Below are 20,702 nucleotides of genomic sequence, written 5' to 3'. Positions count from 1 at the left end.
ATGTAAACCTCAGATTCAGACCTTTTCATAGACTCCAACATTGTTCATTTTAAACCTTCTGGTGGCTAGCAGCACACTGATGAATTATGGTTATATTCAGCTGTTTTCAAAAGGCCTGCAGCCAACTGGTTTTATATTCTAACTTATCCTCCTGTATTTCTGGTAAACCTGCTTCAAATCAAACATGTTGCACATCAAATTAAAGCTTAGGTTCTCTTCTTTCCAACAATTGTTGGCTTTCCATCCTATCACAAGCTGGCTGCTTAAAATCAGACATTTAGTGTGGTCAATACCACACAGCTTTCAGAGCTGGGTCAGAGGTCAAATCTGTTCTGTATATTTAGCCTGGGCTTTCAGGCCAGCATGATCTGATTTACTGGAGTGACACCTCAATTTAAAGCTCAGATTCAGACCTTTTCATAGACTCCAACATTGTTCATTTTAAACCTTCTGGTGGCTAGCAGCACACTGATGAATTATGGTTATATTCAGCTGTTTTTAAAAGGCCTGCAGCCAACTGGTTTTATATTCTAACTTATCCTCCTGTATTTCTGGTAAACCTGCTTCAAATTAAACATGTTGCACATCAAATTAAAGCTTAGGTTCTCTTCTTTCCAACAATTGTTGGCTTTCCATCATAGCACAACCTGGCTGCTTAAAATCAGACATTTAGTGTGGTCAATACCACACAGCTTTCAGAGCTGGGTCAGAGGTCAAATCTGTTCTGTATATTTAGCCTGGGCTTTCAGGCTAGCATGATCTGATTTACTGGAGTGACACCTCAATTTAAAGCTCAGATTCAGACCTTTTCATAGACTCCAACATTGTTCATTTTAAACCTTCTGGTGGCTAGCAGCACACTGATGAATTATGGTTATATTCAGCTGTTTTTAAAAGGCCTGCAGCCAACAGGTTTTATATTCTAACTTATCCTCCTGTATTTCTGGTAAAACTGCTTCAAATCAAACATGTTGCACATCAAATTAAAGCTTAGGTTCTCTTCTTTCCATCAATTGTTGGCTTTCCATCATAGCACAACCTGGCTGCTTAAAATCAGACATTTAGTGTGGTCAATACCACACAGCTTTCAGAGCTGGGTCAGAGGTCAAATCTGTTCTGTATATTTAGCCTGGTCTTTCAGGCTAGCATGATCTGATTTACTGGAGTGATACCTCCATGTAAACCTCAGATTCAGACCTTTTCATAGACTCCAACATTGTTCATTTTAAACCTTCTGGTGGCTAGCAGCACACTGATGAATTATGGTTATATTCAGCTGTTTTCAAAAGGCCTGCAGCCAACTGGTTTTATATTCTAACTTATCCTCCTGTATTTCTGGTAAACCTGCTTCAAATCAAACATGTTGCACATCAAATTAAAGCTTAGGTTCTCTTCTTTCCAACAATTGTTGGCTTTCCATCCTATCACAACCTGGCTGCTTAAAATCAGACATTTAGTGTGGTCAATACCACACAGCTTTCAGAGCTGGGTCAGAGGTCAAATCTGTTCTGTATATTTAGCCTGGGCTTTCAGGCTAGCATGATCTGATTTACTGGAGTGACACCTCAATTTAAAGCTCAGATTCAGACCTTTTCATAGACTCCAACATTGTTCATTTTAAACCTTCTGGTGGCTAGCAGCACACTGATGAATTATGGTTATATTCAGCTGTTTTTAAAAGGCCTGCAGCCAACTGGTTTTATATTCTAACTTATCCTCCTGTATTTCTGGTAAACCTGCTTCAAATTAAACATGTTGCACATCAAATTAAAGCTTAGGTTCTCTTCTTTCCAACAATTGTTGGCTTTCCATCATAGCACAACCTGGCTGCTTAAAATCAGACATTTAGTGTGGTCAATACCACACAGCTTTCAGAGCTGGGTCAGAGGTCAAATCTGTTCTGTATATTTAGCCTGGGCTTTCAGGCTAGCATGATCTGATTTACTGGAGTGACACCTCAATTTAAAGCTCAGATTCAGACCTTTTCATAGACTCCAACATTGTTCATTTTAAACCTTCTGGTGGCTAGCAGCACACTGATGAATTATGGTTATATTCAGCTGTTTTTAAAAGGCCTGCAGCCAACTGGTTTTATATTCTAACTTATCCTCCTGTATTTCTGGTAAACCTGCTTCAAATCAAACATGTTGCACATCAAATTAAAGCTTAGGTTCTCTTCTTTCCAACAATTGTTGGCTTTCCATCATAGCACAACCTGGCTGCTTAAAATCAGACATTTAGTGTGGTCAATACCACACAGCTTTCAGAGCTGGGTCAGAGGTCAAATCTGTTCTGTATATTTAGCCTGGTCTTTCAGGCTAGCATGATCTGATTTACTGGAGTGACACCTCAATTTAAAGCTCAGATTCAGACCTTTTCATAGACTCCAACATTGTTCATTTTAAACCTTCTGGTGGCTAGCAGCACACTGATGAATTATGGTTATATTCAGCTGTTTTCAAAAGGCCTGCAGCCAACTGGTTTTATATTCTACCTTATCCTCCTGTATTTCTGGTAAACCTGCTTCAAATCAAACATGTTGCACATCAAATTAAAGCTTAGGTTCTCTTCTTTCCAACAATTGTTGGCTTTCCATCATAGCACAACCTGGCTGCTTAAAATCAGACATTTAGTGTGGTCAATACCACACAGCTTTCAGAGCTGGGTCAGAGGTCAAATCTGTTCTGTATATTTAGCCTGGTCTTTCAGGCTAGCATGATCTGATTTACTGGAGTGACACCTCAATTTAAAGCTCAGATTCAGACCTTTTCATAGACTCCAACATTGTTCATTTTAAACCTTCTGGTGGCTAGCAGCACACTGATGAATTATGGTTATATTCAGCTGTTTTCAAAAGGCCTGCAGCCAACTGGTTTTATATTCTAACTTATCCTCCTGTATTTCTGGTAAACCTGCTTCAAATCAAACATGTTGCACATCAAATTAAAGCTTAGGTTCTCTTCTTTCCAACAATTGTTGGCTTTCCATCATAGCACAACCTGGCTGCTTAAAATCAGACATTTAGTGTGGTCAATACCACACAGCTTTCAGAGCTGGGTCAGAGGTCAAATCTGTTCTGTTTATTTAGCCTGGTCTTTCAGGCTAGCATGATCTGATTTACTGGAGTGACACCTCAATTTAAAGCTCAGATTCAGACCTTTTCATAGACTCCAACATTGTTCATTTTAAACCTTCTGGTGGCTAGCAGCACACTGATGAATTATGGTTATATTCAGCTGTTTTCAAAAGGCCTGCAGCCAACTGGTTTTATATTCTAACTTATCCTCCTGTATTTCTGGTAAACCTGCTTCAAATCAAACATGTTGCACATCAAATTAAAGCTTAGGTTCTCTTCTTTCCAACAATTGTTGGCTTTCCATCCTATCACAACCTGGCTGCTTAAAATCAGACATTTAGTGTGGTCAATACCACACAGCTTTCAGAGCTGGGTCAGAGGTCAAATCTGTTCTGTATATTTAGCCTGGGCTTTCAGGCTAGCATGATCTGATTTACTGGAGTGACACCTCAATTTAAAGCTCAGATTCAGACCTTTTCATAGACTTCAACATTGTTCATTTTAAACCTTCTGGTGGCTAGCAGCACACTGATGAATTATGGTTATATTCAGCTGTTTTTAAAAGGCCTGCAGCCAACTGGTTTTATATTCTAACTTATCCTCCTGTATTTCTGGTAAACCTGCTTCAAATCAAACATGTTGCACATCAAATTAAAGCTTAGGTTCTCTTCTTTCCAACAATTGTTGGCTTTCCATCATAGCACAACCTGGCTGCTTAAAATCAGACATTTAGTGTGGTCAATACCACACAGCTTTCAGAGCTGGGTCAGAGGTCAAATCTGTTCTGTATATTTAGCCTGGTCTTTCAGGCTAGCATGATCTGATTTACTGGAGTGACACCTCAATTTAAAGCTCAGATTCAGACCTTTTCATAGACTCCAACATTGTTCATTTTAAACCTTCTGGTGGCTAGCAGCACACTGATGAATTATGGTTATATTCAGCTGTTTTCAAAAGGCCTGCAGCCAACTGGTTTTATATTCTAACTTATCCTCCTGTATTTCTGGTAAACCTGCTTCAAATCAAACATGTTGCACATCAAATTAAAGCTTAGGTTCTCTTCTTTCCAACAATTTTTGGCTTTCCATCATAGCACAACCTGGCTGCTTAAAATCAGACATTTAGTGTGGTCAATACCACACAGCTTTCAGAGCTGGGTCAGAGGTCAAATCTGTTCTGTATATTTAGCCTGGTCTTTCAGGCTAGCATGATCTGATTTACTGGAGTGACACCTCAATTTAAAGCTCAGATTCAGACCTTTTCATAGACTCCAACATTGTTCATTTTAAACCTTCTGGTGGCTAGCAGCACACTGATGAATTATGGTTATATTCAGCTGTTTTCAAAAGGCCTGCAGCCAACTGGTTTTATATTCTAACTTATCCTCCTGTATTTCTGGTAAACCTGCTTCAAATCAAACATGTTGCACATCAAATTAAAGCTTAGGTTCTCTTCTTTCCAACAATTGTTGGCTTTCCATCCTATCACAACCTGGCTGCTTAAAATCAGACATTTAGTGTGGTCAATACCACACAGCTTTCAGAGCTGGGTCAGAGGTCAAATCTGTTCTGTATATTTAGCCTGGGCTTTCAGGCTAGCATGATCTGATTTACTGGAGTGACACCTCAATTTAAAGCTCAGATTCAGACCTTTTCATAGACTCCAACATTGTTCATTTTAACCCTTCTGGTGGCTAGCAGCACACTGATGAATTATGGTTACATTCAGCTGTTTTCAAAAGGCCTGCAGCCAACTGGTTTTATATTCTAACTTATCCTCCTGTATTTCTGGTAAACCTGCTTCAAATCAAACATGTTGCACATCAAATTAAAGCTTAGGTTCTCTTCTTTCCAACAATTGTTGGCTTTCCATCCTATCACAACCTGGCTGCTTAAAATCAGACATTTAGTGTGGTCAATACCACACAGCTTTCAGAGCTGGGTCAGAGGTCAAATCTGTTCTGTATATTTAGCCTGGGCTTTCAGGCTAGCATGATCTGATTTACTGGAGTGACACCTCAATTTAAAGCTCAGATTCAGACCTTTTCATAGACTCCAACATTGTTCATTTTAAACCTTCTGGTGGCTAGCAGCACACTGATGAATTATGGTTATATTCAGCTGTTTTCAAAAGGCCTGCAGCCAACTGGTTTTATATTCTACCTTATCCTCCTGTATTTCTGGTAAACCTGCTTCAAATCAAACATGTTGCACATCAAATTAAAGCTTAGGTTCTCTTCTTTCCAACAATTGTTGGCTTTCCATCATAGCACAAGCTGGCTGCTTAAAATCAGACATTTAGTATGGTCAATACCACACAGCTTTCAGAGCTTGGTCAGAGGTCAAATCTGTTCTGTATATTTAGCCTGGTCCTTCAGGCTAGCATGATCTGATTTATTGGAGTGACACCTCAATTTAAAGCTAAGATTCAGACCTTTTCATAGAGTCCAACATTGTTGATTTTACCCCTTCTGGTGGCTAGCAGCACACTGATGAATTATGGTTACATTCAGCTGTTTTCAAAAGGCCTGCAGCCAACTGGTTTTATATTCTAACTTATCCTCCTGTATTTCTGGTAAACCTGCTTCAAATCAAACATGTTGCACATCAAATTAAAGCTTAGGTTCTCTTCTTTCCAACAATTGTTTGCTTTCCATCATAGCACAAGCTGGCTGCTTAAAATCAGACATTTAGTGTGGTCAATACCACACAGCTTTCAGAGCTGGGTCAGAGGTCAAATCTGTTCTGTATATTTAGCCTGGTCTTTCAGGCTAGCATGATCTGATTTACTGGAGTGATACCTCCATGTAAACCTCAGATTCAGACCTTTTCATAGAGTCCAACATTGTTGATTTTAACCCTTCTGGTGGCTAGCAGCACACTGATGAATTATGGTTACATTCAGCTGTTTTCAAAAGGCCTGCAGCCAACTGGTTTTCTATTCTAACTTATCCTCCTGTATTTCTGGTAAACCTGCTTCAAATCAAACATGTTGCACATCAAATTAAAGCTTAGGTTCTCTTCTTTCCAACAATTGTTGGCTTTCCATCATAGCACAAGCTGGCTGCTTAAAATCAGACATTTAGTATGGTCAATACCACATAGCTTTCAGAGCTGGGTCAGAGGTCAAATCTGTTTTGTATATTTAGCCTGGTCCTTCAGGCTAGCATGATCTGATTTACTGGAGTGACACCTCAATTTAAAGCTAAGATTCAGACCTTTTCATAGAGTCCAACATTGTTGAGTTTACCCCTTCTGGTGGCTAGCAGCACACTGATGAATTATGGTTACATTCAGCTGTTTTCAAAAGGCCTGCAGCCAACAGGTTTTCTATTCTAACTTATCCTCCTGTATTTCTGGTAAACCTGCTTCAAATCAAACATGTTGCACATCAAATTAAAGCTTAGGTTCTCTTCTTTCCAACAATTGTTGGCTTTCCATCATAGCACAACCTGGCTGCTTAAAATCAGACATTTAGTATGGTCAATACCACACAGCTTTCAGAGCTGGGTCAGAGGTCAAATCTGTTCTGTATATTTAGCCTGGTCTTTCAGGCTAGCATGATCTGATTTACTTGAGTGACACCTCAATTTAAAGCTCAGATTCAGACCTTTTCATAGAGTCCAACATTGTTGATTTTACCCCTTCTGGTGGCTTGCAGCACACTGATGAATTATGGTTACATTCAGCTGTTTTCAAAAGGCCTGCAGCCAGCAGGTTTTATATTCTACCTTATCCTCCTGTATTTCTGGTAAACCTGCTTCAAATCAAACATGTTGCACATCAAATTAAAGCTTAGGTTCTCTTCTTTCCATCAATTGTTGGCTTTCCATCATAGCACAACCTGGCTGCTTAAAATCAGACATTTAGTGTGGTCAATACCACACAGCTTTCAGAGCTGGGTCAGAGGTCAAATCTGTTCTGTATATTTAGCCTGGTCTTTCAGGCTAGCATGATCTGATTTACTGGAGTGATACCTCCATGTAAACCTAAGATTCAGACCTTTTCATAGAGTCCAACATTGTTGATTTTAACCCTTCTGGTGGCTAGCAGCACACTGATGAATTATGGTTACATTCAGCTGTTTTCAAAAGGCCTGCAGCCAACTGGTTTTATATTCTACCTTATCCTCCTGTATTTCTGGTAAACCTGCTTCAAATCAAACATGTTGCACATCAAATTAAAGCTTAGGTTCTCTTCTTTCCAACAATTGTTGGCTTTCCATCATAGCACAAGCTGGCTGCTTAAAATCAGACATTTAGTATGGTCAATACCACACAGCTTTCAGAGCTGGGTCAGAGGTCAAATCTGTTCTGTATATTTAGCCTGGTCCTTCAGGCTAGCATGATCTGATTTACTGGAGTGACACCTCAATTTAAAGCTAAGATTCAGACCTTTTCATAGAGTCCAACATTGTTGAGTTTACCCCTTCTGGTGGCTAGCAGCACACTGATGAATTATGGTTACATTCAGCTGTTTTCAAAAGGCCTGCAGCCAACAGGTTTTCTATTCTAACTTATCCTCCTGTATTTCTGGTAAACCTGCTTCAAATCAAACATGTTGCACATCAAATTAAAGCTTAGGTTCTCTTCTTTCCAACAATTGTTGGCTTTCCATCATAGCACAACCTGGCTGCTTAAAATCAGACATTTAGTATGGTCAATACCACACAGCTTTCAGAGCTGGGTCAGAGGTCAAATCTGTTCTGTATATTTAGCCTGGTCTTTCAGGTTAGCATGATCTGATTTACTTGAGTGACACCTCAATTTAAAGCTCAGATTCAGACCTTTTCATAGAGTCCAACATTGTTGATTTTACCCCTTCTGGTGGCTAGCAGCACACTGATGAATTATGGTTACATTCAGCTGTTTTCAAAAGGCCTGCAGCCAACAGGTTTTATATTCTACCTTATCCTCCTGTATTTCTGGTAAACCTGCTTCAAATCAAACATGTTGCACATCAAATTAAAGCTTAGGTTCTCTTCTTTCCAACAATTGTTGGCTTTCCATCATCGCACAAGCTGGCTGCTTAAAATCAGACATTTAGTGTGGTCAATACCACACAGCTTTCAGAGCTGGGTCAGAGGTCAAATCTGTTCTGTATATTTAGCCTGGTCTTTCAGGCTAGCATGATCTGATTTACTGGAGTGACACCTCAATTTAAAGCTCAGATTCAGACCTTTTCATAGAGTCCAACATTGTTGATTTTACCCTTTCTCGTGGCTAGCAGCACACTGATGAATTATGGTTACATTCAGCTGTTTTCAAAAGGCCTGCAGCCAACAGGTTTTCTATTCTAACTTATCCTCCTGTATTTCTGGTAAACCTGCTTCAAATCAAACATGTTGCACATCAAATTAAAGCTTAGGTTCTCTTCTTTCCATCAATTGTTGGCTTTCCATCATAGCACAACCTGGCTGCTTAAAATCAGACATTTAGTGTGGTCAATACCACACAGCTTTCAGAGCTGGGTCAGAGGTCAAATCTGTTCTGTATATTTAGCCTGGTCTTTCAGGCTAGCATGATCTGATTTACTGGAGTGATACCTCCATGTAAACCTAAGATTCAGACCTTTTCATAGAGTCCAACATTGTTGATTTTAACCCTTCTGGTGGCTAGCAGCACACTGATGAATTATGGTTACATTCAGCTGTTTTCAAAAGGCCTGCAGCCAACTGGTTTTATATTCTACCTTATCCTCCTGTATTTCTGGTAAACCTGCTTCAAATCAAACATGTTGCACATCAAATTAAAGCTTAGGTTCTCTTCTTTCCAACAATTGTTGGCTTTCCATCATAGCACAACCTGGCTGCTTAAAATCAGACATTTAGTATGGTCAATACCACACAGCTTTCAGAGCTGGGTCAGAGGTCAAATCTGTTCTGTATATTTAGCCTGGTCCTTCAGGCTAGCATGATCTGATTTACTGGAGTGACACCTCAATTTAAAGCTAAGATTCAGACCTTTTCATAGAGTCCAACATTGTTGAGTTTACCCCTTCTGGTGGCTAGCAGCACACTGATGAATTATGGTTACATTCAGCTGTTTTCAAAAGGCCTGCAGCCAACTGGTTTTATATTCTAACTTATCCTCCTGTATTTCTGGTAAACCTGCTTCAAATCAAACATGTTGCACATCAAATTAAAGCTTAGGTTCTCTTCTTTCCATCAATTGTTGGCTTTCCATCATAGCACAACCTGGCTGCTTAAAATCAGACATTTAGTGTGGTCAATACCACACAGCTTTCAGAGCTGGGTCAGAGGTCAAATCTGTTCTGTATATTTAGCCTGGTCTTTCAGGCTAGCATGATCTGATTTACTGGAGTGACACCTCAATTTAAAGCTCAGATTCAGACCTTTTCATAGAGTCCAACATTGTTGATTTTACCCTTTCTCGTGGCTAGCAGCACACTGATGAATTATGGTTACATTCAGCTGTTTTCAAAAGGCCTGCAGCCAACTGGTTTTATATTCTAACTTATCCTCCTGTATTTCTGGTAAACCTGCTTCAAATCAAACATGTTGCACATCAAATTAAAGCTTAGGTTCTCTTCTTTCCAACAATTGTTGGCTTTCCATCATAGCACAAGCTGGCTGCTTAAAATCAGACATTTAGTATGGTCAATACCACACAGCTTTCAGAGCTTGGTCAGAGGTCAAATCTGTTCTGTATATTTAGCCTGGTCCTTCAGGCTAGCATGATCTGATTTACTGGAGTGACACCTCAATTTAAAGCTAAGATTCAGACCTTTTCATAGAGTCCAACATTGTTGATTTTACCCCTTCTGGTGGCTAGCAGCACACTGATGAATTATGGTTACATTCAGCTGTTTTCAAAAGGCCTGCAGCCAACTGGTTTTATATTCTACCTTATCCTCCTGTATTTCTGGTAAACCTGCTTCAAATCAAACATGTTGCACATCAAATTAAAGCTTAGGTTCTCTTCTTTCCAACAATTGTTTGCTTTCCATCATAGCACAAGCTGGCTGCTTAAAATCAGACATTTAGTGTGGTCAATACCACACAGCTTTCAGAGCTGGGTCAGAGGTCAAATCTGTTCTGTATATTTAGCCTGGTATTTCAGGCTAGCATGATCTGATTTACTGGAGTGACACCTCAATTTAAAGCTCAGATTCAGACCTTTTCATAGAGTCCAACATTGTTGATTTTACCCTTTCTGGTGGCTAGCAGCACACTGATGAATTATGGTTACATTCAGCTGTTTTCAAAAGGCCTGTAGCCAACAGGTTTTATATTCTAACTTATCCTCCTGTATTTCTGGTAAACCTGCTTCAAATCAAACATGTTGCACATCAAATTAAAGCTTAGGTTCTCTTCTTTCCATCAATTGTTGGCTTTCCATCATAGCACAACCTGGCTGCTTAAAATCAGACATTTAGTGTGGTCAATACCACACAGCTTTCAGAGCTGGGTCAGAGGTCAAATCTGTTCTGTATATTTAGCCTGGTCTTTCAGGCTAGCATGATCTGATTTACTGGAGTGACACCTCAATTTAAAGCTCAGATTCAGACCTTTTCATAGAGTCCAACATTGTTGAGTTTACCCCTTCTGGTGGCTAGCAGCACACTGATGAATTATGGTTACATTCAGCTGTTTTCAAAAGGCCTGCAGCCAACAGGTTTTCTATTCTAACTTATCCTCCTGTATTTCTGGTAAACCTGCTTCAAATCAAACATGTTGCACATCAAATTAAAGCTTAGGTTCTCTTCTTTCCATCAATTGTTTGCTTTCCATCATAGCACAACCTGGCTGCTTAAAATCAGACATTTAGTGTGGTCAATACCACACAGCTTTCAGAGCTGGGTCAGAGGTCAAATCTGTTCTGTATATTTAGCCTGGTCCTTCAGGCTAGCATGATCTGATTTACTGGAGTGACACCTCAATTTAAAGCTAAGATTCAGACCTTTTCATAGAGTCCAACATTGTTGAGTTTACCCCTTCTGGTGGCTAGCAGCACACTGATGAATTATGGTTACATTCAGCTGTTTTCAAAAGGCCTGCAGCCAACTGGTTTTATATTCTACCTTATCCTCCTGTATTTCTGGTAAACCTGCTTCAAATCAAACATGTTGCACATCAAATTAAAGCTTAGGTTCTCTTCTTTCCAACAATTGTTGGCTTTCCATCATAGCACAAGCTGGCTGCTTAAAATCAGACATTTAGTGTGGTCAATACCACACAGCTTTCAGAGCTGGGTCAGAGGTCAAATCTGATCTGTATATTTAGCCTGGTCTTTCAGGCTAGCATGATCTGATTTACTGGAGTGACACCTCAATTTAAAGCTTAGATTCAGACCTTTTCATAGAGTCCAACATTGTTGATTTTACCCCTTCTGGTGGCTAGCAGCACACTGATGAATTATGGTTACATTCAGCTGTTTTCAAAAGGCCTGCAGCCAACTGGTTTTCTATTCTAACTTATCCTCCTGTATTTCTGGTAAACCTGCTTCAAATTAAACATGTTGCACATCAAATTAAAGCTTAGGTTCTCTTCTTTCCATCAATTGTTGGCTTTCCATCATAGCACAACCTGGCTGCTTAAAATCAGACATTTAGTGTGGTCAATACCACACAGCTTTCAGAGCTGGGTCAGAGGTCAAATCTGTTCTGTATATTTAGCCTGGTCTTTCAGGCTAGCATGATCTGATTTACTGGAGTGATACCTCAATGTAAACCTAAGATTCAGACCTTTTCATAGAGTCCAACATTGTTGATTTTAACCCTTCTGGTGGCTAGCAGCACACTGATGAATTATGGTTACATTCAGCTGTTTTCAAAAGGCCTGCAGCCAACTGGTTTTATATTCTACCTTATCCTCCTGTATTTCTGGTAAACCTGCTTCAAATCAAACATGTTGCACATCAAATTAAAGCTTAGGTTCTCTTCTTTCCAACAATTGTTGGCTTTCCATCATAGCACAAGCTGGCTGCTTAAAATCAGACATTTAGTGTGGTCAATACCACACAGCTTTCAGAGCTGGGTCAGAGGTCAAATCTGTTCTGTATATTTAGCCTGGTCTTTCAGGCTAGCATGATCTGATTTACTGGAGTGACACCTCAATTTAAAGCTTAGATTCAGAGCTTTTCATAGAGTCCAACATTGTTGATTTTACCCCTTCTGGTGGCTAGCAGCACACTGATGAATTATGGTTACATTCAGCTGTTTTCAAAAGGCCTGCAGCCAACAGGTTTTATATTCTACCTTATCCTCCTGTATTTCTGGTAAACCTGCTTCAAATCAAACATGTTGCACATCAAATTAAAGCTTAGGTTCTCTTCTTTCCATCAATTGTTGGCTTTCCATCCTATCACAACCTGGCTGCTTAAAATCAGACATTTAGTGTGGTCAATACCACACAGCTTTCAGAGCTGGGTCAGAGGTCAAATCTGTTCTGTATATTTAGCCTGGTCTTTCAGGCTAGCATGATCTGATTTACTGGAGTGATACCTCCATGTAAACCTCAGATTCAGACCTTTTCATAGAGTCCAACATTGTTGATTTTAACCCTTCTGGTGGCTAGCAGCACACTGATGAATTATGGTTACATTCAGCTGTTTTCAAAAGGCCTGCAGCCAACTGGTTTTATATTCTAACTTATCCTCCTGTATTTCTGGTAAACCTGCTTCAAATCAAACATGTTGCACATCAAATTAAAGCTTAGGTTCTCTTCTTTCCAACAATTGTTGGCTTTCCATCATAGCACAAGCTGGCTGCTTAAAATCAGACATTTAGTATGGTCAATACCACATAGCTTTCAGAGCTGGGTCAGAGGTCAAATCTGTTTTGTATATTTAGCCTGGTCCTTCAGGCTAGCATGATCTGATTTACTGGAGTGACACCTCAATTTAAAGCTAAGATTCAGACCTTTTCATAGAGTCCAACATTGTTGAGTTTACCCCTTCTGGTGGCTAGCAGCACACTGATGAATTATGGTTACATTCAGCTGTTTTCAAAAGGCCTGCAGCCAACAGGTTTTCTATTCTAACTTATCCTCCTGTATTTCTGGTAAACCTGCTTCAAATCAAACATGTTGCACATCAAATTAAAGCTTAGGTTCTCTTCTTTCCAACAATTGTTGGCTTTCCATCATAGCACAACCTGGCTGCTTAAAATCAGACATTTAGTATGGTCAATACCACACAGCTTTCAGAGCTGGGTCAGAGGTCAAATCTGTTCTGTATATTTAGCCTGGTCTTTCAGGCTAGCATGATCTGATTTACTTGAGTGACACCTCAATTTAAAGCTCAGATTCAGACCTTTTCATAGAGTCCAACATTGTTGATTTTACCCCTTCTGGTGGCTTGCAGCACACTGATGAATTATGGTTACATTCAGCTGTTTTCAAAAGGCCTGCAGCCAGCAGGTTTTATATTCTACCTTATCCTCCTGTATTTCTGGTAAACCTGCTTCAAATCAAACATGTTGCACATCAAATTAAAGCTTAGGTTCTCTTCTTTCCATCAATTCTTGGCTTTCCATCATAGCACAACCTGGCTGCTTAAAATCAGACATTTAGTGTGGTCAATACCACACAGCTTTCAGAGCTGGGTCAGAGGTCAAATCTGTTCTGTATATTTAGCCTGGTCTTTCAGGCTAGCATGATCTGATTTACTGGAGTGACACCTCAATTTAAAGCTCAGATTCAGACCTTTTCATAGAGTCCAACATTGTTGATTTTACCCTTTCTGGTGGCTAGCAGCACACTGATGAATTATGGTTACATTCAGCTGTTTTCAAAAGGCCTGCAGCCAACTGGTTTTATATTCTACCTTATCCTCCTGTATTTCTGGTAAACCTGCTTCAAATCAAACATGTTGCACATCAAATTAAAGCTTAGGTTCTCTTCTTTCCATCAATTGTTGGCTTTCCATCATAGCACAACCTGGCTGCTTAAAATCAGACATTTAGTGTGGTCAATACCACACAGCTTTCAGAGCTGGGTCAGAGGTCAAATCTGTTCTGTATATTTAGCCTGGTCTTTCAGGCTAGCATGATCTGATTTACTGGAGTGATACCTCCATGTAAACCTAAGATTCAGACCTTTTCATAGAGTCCAACATTGTTGATTTTAACCCTTCTGGTGGCTAGCAGCACACTGATGAATTATGGTTACATTCAGCTGTTTTCAAAAGGCCTGCAGCCAACTGGTTTTATATTCTACCTTATCCTCCTGTATTTCTGGTAAACCTGCTTCAAATCAAACATGTTGCACATCAAATTAAAGCTTAGGTTCTCTTCTTTCCAACAATTGTTGGCTTTCCATCATAGCACAAGCTGGCTGCTTAAAATCAGACATTTAGTATGGTCAATACCACACAGCTTTCAGAGCTGGGTCAGAGGTCAAATCTGTTCTGTATATTTAGCCTGGTCCTTCAGGCTAGCATGATCTGATTTACTGGAGTGACACCTCAATTTAAAGCTAAGATTCAGACCTTTTCATAGAGTCCAACATTGTTGAGTTTACCCCTTCTGGTGGCTAGCAGCACACTGATGAATTATGGTTACATTCAGCTGTTTTCAAAAGGCCTGCAGCCAACAGGTTTTCTATTCTAACTTATCCTCCTGTATTTCTGGTAAACCTGCTTCAAATCAAACATGTTGCACATCAAATTAAAGCTTAGGTTCTCTTCTTTCCAACAATTGTTGGCTTTCCATCATAGCACAACCTGGCTGCTTAAAATCAGACATTTAGTATGGTCAATACCACACAGCTTTCAGAGCTGGGTCAGAGGTCAAATCTGTTCTGTATATTTAGCCTGGTCTTTCAGGTTAGCATGATCTGATTTACTTGAGTGACACCTCAATTTAAAGCTCAGATTCAGACCTTTTCATAGAGTCCAACATTGTTGATTTTAACCCTTCTGGTGGCTAGCAGCACACTGATGAATTATGGTTACATTCAGCTGTTTTCAAAAGGCCTGCAGCCAACAGGTTTTATATTCTACCTTATCCTCCTGTATTTCTGGTAAACCTGCTTCAAATCAAACATGTTGCACATCAAATTAAAGCTTAGGTTCTCTTCTTTCCATCAATTGTTGGCTTTCCATCCTATCACAACCTGGCTGCTTAAAATCAGACATTTAGTGTGGTCAATACCACACAGCTTTCAGAGCTGGGTCAGAGGTCAAATCTGTTCTGTATATTTAGCCTGGTCTTTCAGGCTAGCATGATCTGATTTACTGGAGTGACACCTCAATTTAAAGCTCAGATTCAGACCTTTTCATAGAGTCCAACATTGTTGATTTTACCCTTTCTGGTGGCTAGCAGCACACTGATGAATTATGGTTACATTCAGCTGTTTTCAAAAGGCCTGCAGCCAACTGGTTTTCTATTCTAACTTATCCTCCTGTATTTCTGGTAAACCTGCTTCAAATCAAACATGTTGCACATCAAATTAAAGCTTAGGTTCTCTTCTTTCCATCAATTGTTGGCTTTCCATCATAGCACAACCTGGCTGCTTAAAATCAGACATTTAGTGTGGTCAATACCACACAGCTTTCAGAGCTGGGTCAGAGGTCAAATCTGTTCTGTATATTTAGCCTGGTCTTTCAGGCTAGCATGATCTGATTTACTGGAGTGATACCTCCATGTAAACCTAAGATTCAGACCTTTTCATAGAGTCCAACATTGTTGATTTTAACCCTTCTGGTGGCTAGCAGCACACTGATGAATTATGGTTACATTCAGCTGTTTTCAAAAGGCCTGCAGCCAACTGGTTTTATATTCTACCTTATCCTCCTGTATTTCTGGTAAACCTGCTTCAAATCAAACATGTTGCACATCAAATTAAAGCTTAGGTTCTCTTCTTTCCAACAATTGTTGGCTTTCCATCATAGCACAAGCTGGCTGCTTAAAATCAGACATTTAGTGTGGTCAATACCACACAGCTTTCAGAGCTGGGTCAGAGGTCAAATCTGTTCTGTATATTTAGCCTGGTCTTTCAGGCTAGCATGATCTGATTTACTGGAGTGACACCTCAATTTAAAGCTTAGATTCAGAGCTTTTCATAGAGTCCAACATTGTTGATTTTACCCCTTCTGGTGGCTAGCAGCACACTGATGAATTATGGTTACATTCAGCTGTTTTCAAAAGGCCTGCAGCCAACAGGTTTTATATTCTACCTTATCCTCCTGTATTTCTGGTAAACCTGCTTCAAATCAAACATGTTGCACATCAAATTAAAGCTTAGGTTCTCTTCTTTCCATCAATTGTTGGCTTTCCATCCTATCACAACCTGGCTGCTTAAAATCAGACATTTAGTGTGGTCAATACCACACAGCTTTCAGAGCTGGGTCAGAGGTCAAATCTGTTCTGTATATTTAGCCTGGTCTTTCAGGCTAGCATGATCTGATTTACTGGAGTGATACCTCCATGTAAACCTCAGATTCAGACCTTTTCATAGAGTCCAACATTGTTGATTTTAACCCTTCTGGTGGCTAGCAGCACACTGATGAATTATGGTTACATTCAGCTGTTTTCAAAAGGCCTGCAGCCAACTGGTTTTCTATTCTAACTTATCCTCCTGTATTTCTGGTAAACCTGCTTCAAATCAAACATGTTGCACATCAAATTAAAGCTTAGGTTCTCTTCTTTCCAACAATTGTTGGCTTTCCATCATAGCACAAGCTGGCTGCTTAAAATCAGACATTTAGTATGGTCAATACCACATAGCTTTCAGAGCTGGGTCAGAGGTCAAATCTGTTTTGTATATTTAGCCTGGTCCTTCAGGCTAGCATGATCTGATTTACTGGAGTGACACCTCAATTTAAAGCTCAGATTCAGACCTTTTCATAGAGTCCAACATTGTTGAGTTTACCCCTTCTGGTGGCTAGCAGCACACTGATGAATTATGGTTACATTCAGCTGTTTTCAAAAGGCCTGCAGCCAACAGGTTTTCTATTCTAACTTATCCTCCTGTATTTCTGGTAAACCTGCTTCAAATCAAACATGTTGCACATCAAATTAAAGCTTAGGTTCTCTTCTTTCCAACAATTGTTGGCTTTCCATCATAGCACAACCTGGCTGCTTAAAATCAGACATTTAGTATGGTCAATACCACACAGCTTTCAGAGCTGGGTCAGAGGTCAAATCTGTTCTGTATATTTAGCCTGGTCTTTCAGGCTAGCATGATCTGATTTACTTGAGTGACACCTCAATTTAAAGCTCAGATTCAGACCTTTTCATAGAGTCCAACATTGTTGATTTTACCCCTTCTGGTGGCTTGCAGCACACTGATGAATTATGGTTACATTCAGCTGTTTTCAAAAGGCCTGCAGCCAGCAGGTTTTATATTCTACCTTATCCTCCTGTATTTCTGGTAAACCTGCTTCAAATCAAACATGTTGCACATCAAATTAAAGCTTAGGTTCTCTTCTTTCCATCAATTCTTGGCTTTCCATCATAGCACAACCTGGCTGCTTAAAATCAGACATTTAGTGTGGTCAATACCACACAGCTTTCAGAGCTGGGTCAGAGGTCAAATCTGTTCTGTATATTTAGCCTGGTCTTTCAGGCTAGCATGATCTGATTTACTGGAGTGACACCTCAATTTAAAGCTCAGATTCAGACCTTTTCATAGAGTCCAACATTGTTGATTTTACCCTTTCTGGTGGCTAGCAGCACACTGATGAATTATGGTTACATTCAGCTGTTTTCAAAAGGCCTGCAGCCAACTGGTTTTATATTCTACCTTATCCTCCTGTATTTCTGGTAAACCTGCTTCAAATCAAACATGTTGCACATCAAATTAAAGCTTAGGTTCTCTTCTTTCCATCAATTGTTGGCTTTCCATCATAGCACAACCTGGCTGCTTAAAATCAGACATTTAGTGTGGTCAATACCACACAGCTTTCAGAGCTGGGTCAGAGGTCAAATCTGTTCTGTATATTTAGCCTGGTCTTTCAGGCTAGCATGATCTGATTTACTGGAGTGATACCTCCATGTAAACCTAAGATTCAGACCTTTTCATAGAGTCCAACATTGTTGATTTTAACCCTTCTGGTGGCTAGCAGCACACTGATGAATTATGGTTACATTCAGCTGTTTTCAAAAGGCCTGCAGCCAACTGGTTTTATATTCTACCTTATCCTCCTGTATTTCTGGTAAACCTGCTTCAAATCAAACATGTTGCACATCAAATTAAAGCTTAGGTTCTCTTCTTTCCAACAATTGTTGGCTTTCCATCATAGCACAAGCTGGCTGCTTAAAATCAGACATTTAGTATGGTCAATACCACACAGCTTTCAGAGCTGGGTCAGAGGTCAAATCTGTTCTGTATATTTAGCCTGGTCCTTCAGGCTAGCATGATCTGATTTACTGGAGTGACACCTCAATTTAAAGCTAAGATTCAGACCTTTTCATAGAGTCCAACATTGTTGAGTTTACCCCTTCTGGTGGCTAGCAGCACACTGATGAATTATGGTTACATTCAGCTGTTTTCAAAAGGCCTGCAGCCAACAGGTTTTATATTCTACCTTATCCTCCTGTATTTCTGGTAAACCTGCTTCAAATCAAACATGTTGCACATCAAATTAAAGCTTAGGTTCTCTTCTTTCCAACAATTGTTGGCTTTCCATCATAGCACAAGCTGGCTGCTTAAAATCAGACATTTAGTATGGTCAATACCACACAGCTTTCAGAGCTGGGTCAGAGGTCAAATCTGTTCTGTATATTTAGCCTGGTCTTTCAGGCTAGCATGATCTGATTTACTGGAGTGATACCTCCATGTAAACCTCAGATTCAGACCTTTTCATAGAGTCCAACATTGTTGATTTTACCCCTTCTGGTGGCTAGCAGCACACTGATGAATTATGGTTACATTCAGCTGTTTTCCAAAGGCCTGCAGCCAACTGGTTTTATATTCTAACTTATCCTCCTGTATTTCTGGTAAACCTGCTTCAAATCAAACATGTTGCACATCAAATTAAAGCTTAGGTTCTCTTCTTTCCAACAGTTGTTTGCTTTCCATCATAGCACAAGCTGGCTGCTTAAAATCAGACATTTAGTGTGGTCAATACCACACAGCTTTCAGAGCTGGGTCAGAGGTCAAATCTGTTCTGTATATTTAGCCTGGTCTTTCAGGCTAGCATGATCTGATTTACTGGAGTGACACCTCAATTTAAAGCTCAGATTCAGACCTTTTCATAGAGTCCAACATTGTTGATTTTACCCTTTCTGGTGGCTAGCAGCACACTGATGAATTATGGTTACATTCAGCTGTTTTCAAAAGGCCTGTAGCCAATAGGTTTTATATTCTAACTTATCCTCCTGTATTTCTGGTAAACCTGCTTCAAATCAAACATGTTGCACATCAAATTAAAGCTTAGGTTCTCTTCTTTCCATCAATTGTTGGCTTTCCATCATAGCACAACCTGGCTTCTTAAAATCAGACATTTAGTGTGGTCAATACCACACAGCTTTCAGAGCTGGGTCAGAGGTCAAATCTGTTCTGTATATTTAGCCTGGTCCTTCAGGCTAGCATGATCTGATTTACTGGAGTGACACCTCAATTTAAAGCTAAGATTCAGACCTTTTCATAGAGTCCAACATTGTTGAGTTTACCCCTTCTGGTGGCTAGCAGCACACTGATGAATTATGGTTACATTCAGCTGTTTTCAAAAGGCCTGCAGCCAACAGGTTTTCTATTCTAACTTATCCTCCTGTATTTCTGGTAAACCTGCTTCAAATCAAACATGTTGCACATCAAATTAAAGCTTAGGTTCTCTTCTTTCCAACAATTGTTGGCTTTCCATCATAGCACAACCTGGCTGCTTAAAATCAGACATTTAGTATGGTCAATACCACACAGCTTTCAGAGCTGGGTCAGAGGTCAAATCTGTTCTGTATATTTAGCCTGGTCTTTCAGGCTAGCATGATCTGATTTACTGGAGTGATACCTCCATGTAAACCTCAGATTCAGACCTTTTCATAGAGTCCAACATTGTTGATTTTAACCCTTCTGGTGGCTAGCAGCACACTGATGAATTATGGTTACATTCAGCTGTTTTCAAAAGGCCTGCAGCCAACTGGTTTTATATTCTACCTTATCCTCCTGTATTTCTGGTAAACCTGCTTCAAATCAAACATGTTGCACATCAAATTAAAGCTTAGGTTCTCTTCTTTCCAACAATTGTTGGCTTTCCATCATAGCACAAGCTGGCTGCTTAAAATCAGACATTTAGTATGGTCAATACCACATAGCTTTCAGAGCTGGGTCAGAGGTCAAATCTGTTTTGTATATTTAGCCTGGTCCTTCAGGCTAGCATGATCTGATTTACTGGAGTGACACCTCAATTTAAAGCTAAGATTCAGACCTTTTCATAGAGTCCAACATTGTTGAGTTTACCCCTTCTGGTGGCTAGCAGCACACTGATGAATTATGGTTACATTCAGCTGTTTTCAAAAGGCCTGCAGCCAACAGGTTTTCTATTCTAACTTATCCTCCTGTATTTCTGGTAAACCTGCTTCAAATCAAACATGTTGCACATCAAATTAAAGCTTAGGTTCTCTTCTTTCCATCAATTGTTTGCTTTCCATTATAGCACAACCTGGCTGCTTAAAATAAGACATTTAGTGTGGTCAATACCACACAGCTTTCAGAGCTGGGTCAG

The sequence above is a fragment of the Centroberyx gerrardi genome, chromosome 23 (genome assembly GCF_048128805.1).
Source record: "Centroberyx gerrardi isolate f3 chromosome 23, fCenGer3.hap1.cur.20231027, whole genome shotgun sequence".
NCBI classification, from domain to species: Eukaryota; Metazoa; Chordata; class Actinopteri; order Beryciformes; family Berycidae; genus Centroberyx; species Centroberyx gerrardi.
The sequence above is the reverse complement of the archived record's forward strand: the minus strand, read 5'-3'. Positions refer to the sequence as shown.